Raw genomic sequence first — 6,887 nt, forward strand, 5'->3', positions numbered from 1 at the left:
ACTGTTCCTAATTTTTCTTTTTCTTTTTCTGTTAGGATTAGAGAATTTCTAGAAAAATGTAGAAAAATGATAAAAATGCAAGACCAATTTTGCTAGGTTCGTAATTTTCTCTAGTATTTAATAAAAGTAGTTTCATGAATTTTAGTCCAAATAGGGAATTATAGAGTATTTATAATAGCCAAAACTTATACTCCTAGAATTTTAGAAATTGTTTAATAACTCCAAAAATCACTAAACTTTTTAGATAAGCTTTAGATGTTATTTAGGAGCCTTGGGTAAAGTTTGGTATGATTTGGATAATTTTTAATGTTTGAACCTCAAAACCCTAGTCTTCTAGTGATGCCTGCCCTATGAACTTCACTACTGACTCCAAAAACCCTAGTTTCCTGGAGATCCGTGAAGGAAAATTGTATTCAAGACATTAGATAATGTACTTTTATTATCTCTGCATTTGCATAAGCATTACATGATCATTCATGATTATATTGGTTATATATAGAAAACGAAGAAGTAGAAGTCAGAAGCAAGAGCTACAAGACCACCACCTGAAGAACCTCAGGCTGGGAACTGCTTTTTTTTACATCTGTGGAGCAGAGCCCGATTCACCTATAAAATAAGGCAAGCCCCGGTGCATTTGCCACCTCCTTGCTATTTTAAAATCTTTCTCACTTGCGTGATGCATTAGGTGATATGAGTTGTGTGCTAAACAAGTTGCTGCATTTCCTTCCTTGAGAATTGGATTACCTTTCCTTGATCCCCTGTTTTACAAAAAGGTTTTTCATATGCTTAGCCTTGCTCTAGAAAAACAAAATGTTTTGTTTTGACAAAAGATGATGCTTCAAATGGGTGGGATGTTTTCAAAATAAAACTTGATGGTGGATCCATCATGGCCGTGATGGGTTCGACATCAGAAAAGATGTACCTTTGCCAGGTACCAAACTTTGGGTTGAAAATAATAAAGCTGAGACCGGGCGGTTAACTTGCACGAGAAGGGAATCTCAGTGTAGTGCCTCCGTCTGAGTCGATTAAGGACCATCTCGATGTAGGCTTGATGATCGAGGACCTTTTAACTGGTCACATGCCTCATCATGGGTAAGCTTTGCCTCAGGCAGACTAATACCAGAATAAGATAACACGCAATGGGAGTGGATAGATGGCGAAAGTAGTGTGTACCCTCCATGACAAGAGGCTGGACGGTGGTGTATCTGTGCTCTCGGTTGGCGTGAACCTGATTTGGTCTTAAGAACCCCGGTGGCGAGTTGACATATGCAAGGGTTAAGTGCTACAAATGTCGTGTGATTGGAGATCCTAAGCTGAGTATTAATCGATTTGGATCGCCATTACTTCTTGGACATGAAGACTTGGTCACTGCCCTACACGTAGCATCCCAGTGAACAAGAAGGGTTGATAAGAAATTGTCTAGTATAGGTCAAGTGCTTGAACTAGGGTAGAAAGGACTCTAGAACCCAGGTAATGACTAAGTTTGCTAATAAAACTGGATTTTTAAGGATCCACTACTAGTAAGCATTTCTGCAAACAGAGTCTCTGATTCCTGATAAGCCATACCTTGAATCCCAAAGGCCAGCATATCATTGAGATTCTTCTATTTTGACGGGTAAGACTTGCGAAAGTACACTCCGTACTCAGGGCTTTTGAACCCATGTTGTTGTAGGTGAGGAAGCAGCAAATTTTTGTTGCTTTTGTTCCAAGGTGGTGCCTAAGGAAGAAAATCAAGACTGAAGCCTCGGGAGAAAGTGTCCTCCTTTAAAAAAATTTCACTATCAATCGGGAGGGGTTTTTGCCTCCCAGGGTTGTAATAATATTACTCCAGCACTCTTATATTTACTGGTCTGTAATAATACTACTCTTTTTATACTTTAATATAAAGTAAGTTGTTGTAACTGCTTCCGCATTCTCGTTCCTCCGATGTGTTGTAATATCTGCGCGATGGGTGAAACGCTCTTGGGCAAGGTAAAGAATACAGATATCGAACTTGTCAAGTGATCAGGTGCACTTGCAGGGTTGTCTGAGGTCCGATGGACAAGGACAACTGTAGATCAGCCTAATAACTTGAGAGGTTCGGTCACAGCTGGTATCAGAGCGAAGCCCATCTCTGCAGATGTTATAAGGCATTTTCAAAAAGAATTTTCAAAGACTTATCTAAGAAAAATTCTTTCTTTCTTATCTAACTACCTTCTGAAGTACTTATGTTAAAGACCAGATAGTAGAGTACACTGTATAGAAGGTTGTGAATCAACTAAATTTGATTCTGTAATTATGCATGCATCATGATAAAAACTATACTAATAAAAATTTTCCCCTTACGGAGATATGCCGCCACGCACAAGGAAAACCGCACGCAAGTCCACTGGACCGATTGGCGTGCCTCGCCATCAGCTGGCTCCAAAGCATGAGGATAGCAGCAGTGGCTGCAATGACCCCATTGGAGATCTAGAAGCCCAGGTGGAGCAGCTTCGAACGGAGCTATGTCACAGAAACAATGTGTGGGTCGAGGATGGTCAGCGCATAAATGAGTTAAGAACTGACATCCGACATCTCCAAGACAAGCTTGGCGAACGAGATTTGGCACTCGATTGGGCCGTCAACTTGCGTTCCATTGCTTGGGACCGAGAATCTAAAGCTCGAGCCCGTGTGGAGGAGCTTAGCACGGCCGTTGATAACTTGCAGGTGTACTACAATACATTGCATGAGGAAATTCATGAATTGTATTCATGACTGCACCCCGACGTACCTGCCGACCCTGTCGGAATGGGAGCTGGACCTTCTGGAACAGCAGGTGAAGCATTTGGTGGGGAACTGGATCTTTTCAAGCCCCCTCCTTCAATGAACCTGACCGATGAATGGACCCCTACACCCTACAACGAAGCTGCTAAGGATAATAAATACTAGTAGTAGTATAGTTTAGAAATAATGTTAATGTAAAATAGGTCATGAAGTCATGTTGTACATGGAGTTTGTAATATTACATCTTAAGTAATGTAAAATGGTGGTATGTATCAGCATGTGATATTTTCCAAATATTTCTTTGCTTCAGATGCCATCTCGAACTCGTGCACATGACGGCGTGGGAACATCCCGTGGTCAAGATGATACACCCAATCCACCGCCGGTACCGCCCACGCTGGCCGAGGCTATCGCCGCCTTGGTCACCGCGACCGCTGACAACACCCGCTTCCTACGTGAAATGGCGGGGCAGCAACTTCAACAACTAGGTGGGAGGGCTTATCCGCAGGGACCCCGCGAAACTTCGTACTTGGATTTCTCGGAAACCCATCCCCCACTATTCGTCAAAGCTGAAGATCCCCTTGAAGCTGACGAATGGGTCCAGGTCATTGAGCAGAAATTTGGACTCATCCGATGCACGGAGACCCAGAAGCCGTTATTTGCGGTTGAGCAGTTGAGAGGCCCTGCCAGCACCTGGTGGGGAAATTATGTGGCCATTCAGCCTGCCGAACATCAAGTCACCTGGGACGAGTTTAAATTGGCTTTTTGAGAGCACTACATTCCAGAAGGAGTGCTCCATATGAAGCAAGAAGAATTCATGAAACTCAACAAATTCAATCATTTGTCCCAGTACACAATTGACCAGGTCAATACTGACCTAAAAAAAGAGAAACTGTTTTATGAGAGGCCTCAATGACCGGCTACAACGAAAGATGGCCACCTGCCTCGGCCTCTCCTACAGCAGAGCTGTCAGCACAGCGTTGGCAGTTGAAGCTAAGTATCCAGGCCCTAGGAAGTCAAAGGGCTTTGGATGTGACAGGTCCAACCAAGGGCCTGAAAAGCGACAAAGGTTGGTAATCCGACCTTTCAATCAAAACCGTTCTTCACCTCGTCCACCCTCCTACCCCTTCAAACATCATGTATTCATCCGCCCTACCACTGTCCCCACTTCAACAACTCAGCCGAGTGCCTCTGGTGCTCGTTTCCCTGCACTCCCGAGTTCATCAACTGGATGCTTTAATTGTGGGAAGTATTGACATTTCATCAAAGACTGCCCATATCCAAGGCGGAACAATTCCAATAATCAGCAGAACTCGGGGAGTTCCAGCCAAGGCAAGGGAAACACGACAAATAATGCAGCGGGCAAGAATATGAAGAAAACTCGACGAATCTATTATACACAAGTGGCCACTACGTCAGAGGGAGAGCTGGTCATGATGGGTACATTTCTCGTGGCCAATCATCCTGCAGTCATTCTCTTTGATTCTGGTGCTTCACATACATTCATAAGCAAGACGTTTGTGGAGAAATATTGCATTCCTTGCATTGAATCAAGGGAAGGGTTTATTATTCATTCGCCTGGGGGACAAATATTCACTAAAGAAGTGGCTTTCCATGTGCTAGTAACATTGGCTGATCGGGACTTTCCTACAAATATGATTGTTCTAAAAGGCCAAGATGTAGATGTAATTCTGGGCATGAATTGGTTAGCCCAGCACAAAGCTATCCTCAACACTGATTTGAGAACCATCAGGTTGAGCTATGGCCAGGAAGAGGTTCTCTTGTCCATTCTCGTAGCTACTACAGCTAAACCATTTGGCAGTGTTTATGAAGCCATCATACCAGAAATCCAAGATATTTCGGTAGTATGTGAATTCCCGGACGTCTTTCCGGAAGATCTGCCTGGATTGCCTCCAGAGAGAGATGTAGAATTTGTGATTGAATTGAAGCCCGGTACGACTCCTATTTCTAGAAGTTCGTACCGAATGCCTCCCAATGAGTTGGCAGAGCTCAAGACACAATTACAAGATCTACTGGAAAAGGGATTCATCCGACCTAGTTCGTCACCTTGGGGTTGTCCAGCCATCTTTGTTAAGAAGAAGGACCAAACACTTTGGATATGCGTGGATTATAGACCCCTTAATGAGGTCACAATCAAGAATAAGTACCCTCTTCCCCGGATTGATATTTTATTTGATCACCTTACTAGAGCTTGGTTATTTTCCAAGATTGACCTCAAGTCAGGTTATCATCAGATCCGTATCCGACCCGAAGATATACCCAAAACCGCATTCACTACGCGGTATGGATTATTTGAATATCTGGTTATGTCTTTCGGATTAACAAATGCTCCTGCCCACTTCACATATCTGATGAACTCGATATTCATGCCCGAGTTGGATAAATTCTTGGTGGTCTTCATTGATGATATTTTGATATATTCCAAGAATGATGAGGAGCATGCTCGGCATTTGCGGATCGTATTAACGCGCTTAAGGGAGCATCAACTATATGCTAAATTCAGTAAATGCACATTTTCGCTGGAGGAAATTCAATTTCTGGGACACGTATTGTCTGCTAAGGGGATTGCGGTTGATCCCAACAAGGTCAAGGATATTTTGGAGTGGAAACCACCAACCACTGTACATCAAGTGGAAAGTTTCCTTGGACTGGCTGGTTATTACCACCGATTTATTCCAGATTTTTCCAGGCTTGTGAAGCCAATCACAAGTTTATTGAAGAATGATACAAAATTTAACTGGTTTTCAAGATGCGATGAAGCCTTTGAGCAGCTGAAGGTGTTATTGACCACTGCTCCAGTATTAGCTCAACGGAACATTGAAAAGCCTTTTGATGTGTATTGTGATGCATCAAGCAGTGGTTTAGGTTGTGTCTTGATGCAAGAAGGTCGAGTTGTAGCATATGCCTCAAGACAGTTGCGCCGGCATGAGGAACATTATCCAACTCATGACCTGGAATTAGATGATGTGGTTCATGCCCTGAAAATATGGCGTCATGATCTGCTGGGGAATATCTGTCATATATATATAGATCATAAAAGCTTGAAGTACATTTTTACCCAGTCAGAGCTAAATATGAGGCAGAGGGGATGGCTTGAGCTGATTAAAGACTATGAATTGGAAATTCACTATCACCCAGGCAAGGCCAATGTAGTGGTAGATGCACTAAGTCGCAAGGCTTCTTGTCATTGTCTTACGATGAAGAATTCTGACATTACATTATGCCAAGAGATGGAGAAGTTGAACCTGGGAATGATTCAACATGGAACTTTAAATCACTTAAAGCTTGAGTCGGTTCTTCTGCAAAGAATCATTGATGCACAAAGAAATGATGAGGGTATGAAATACATTCATGAGAAAATAGAGGCCGGTAAGGCAAAGTGTTTTAGAAAAGATGATCAAGGCATTGTATGGTTTCACAACCGCATAGTTGTGCCCAAGAATGATGAGGTTCGCAAGCAAATTTTAGATGAAGCACATCTTAGTCGCTATTCTATTCATCCTAGAAGCACTAAGATGTATCATGATCTAAAGCAACATTATTGGTGGACAAAGATGAAGATCGAAATTGCACGCTATGTGGCGAGAAGCGACACTTGCAGACGTGTCAAGGCCATACATGTGAAAACTGCTGGTCCATTGCAATCATTACCTATCCCAACTTGGAAATGGGAAGACATAAGCATGGACTTCATTGTGGGATTACCCAGAACAGCAAAAGGGTTTGATTCCATCTGGGTTATCATTGATCGACTCACAAAGATCGCCCACTTTCTCCCAGTCAAAGTAAAGTATCTAGTAATCGCATATGCAGAACTGTATATCGCTCGCATTCTCAATTTGCATGGTGTTCCGAAGACAATAGTGTCGGATCATGGACCTCAATTTGTATCCAAATTCTGGGAAGAACTTCACAAATCCTTGGGTACTAAATAGCTCCATAGTTCGACCTATCATCCTCAAACTAGTGGGCAGACTGAGAGAGTGAATTAGATACTTGAAGACATGTTGCAAGCATGTGTTCTGGAGTTTCCGCAGAAATGGGATGATTGCTTACCATTAGCGGAGTTATCCTACAACAACAGCTATCAAGAGAGCATCAAAATGGCACCCTTGGAAGCT

This window comes from Zea mays, chromosome 10 (assembly GCF_902167145.1).
Source record: "Zea mays cultivar B73 chromosome 10, Zm-B73-REFERENCE-NAM-5.0, whole genome shotgun sequence".
Taxonomy (NCBI): Eukaryota; Viridiplantae; Streptophyta; class Magnoliopsida; order Poales; family Poaceae; genus Zea; species Zea mays.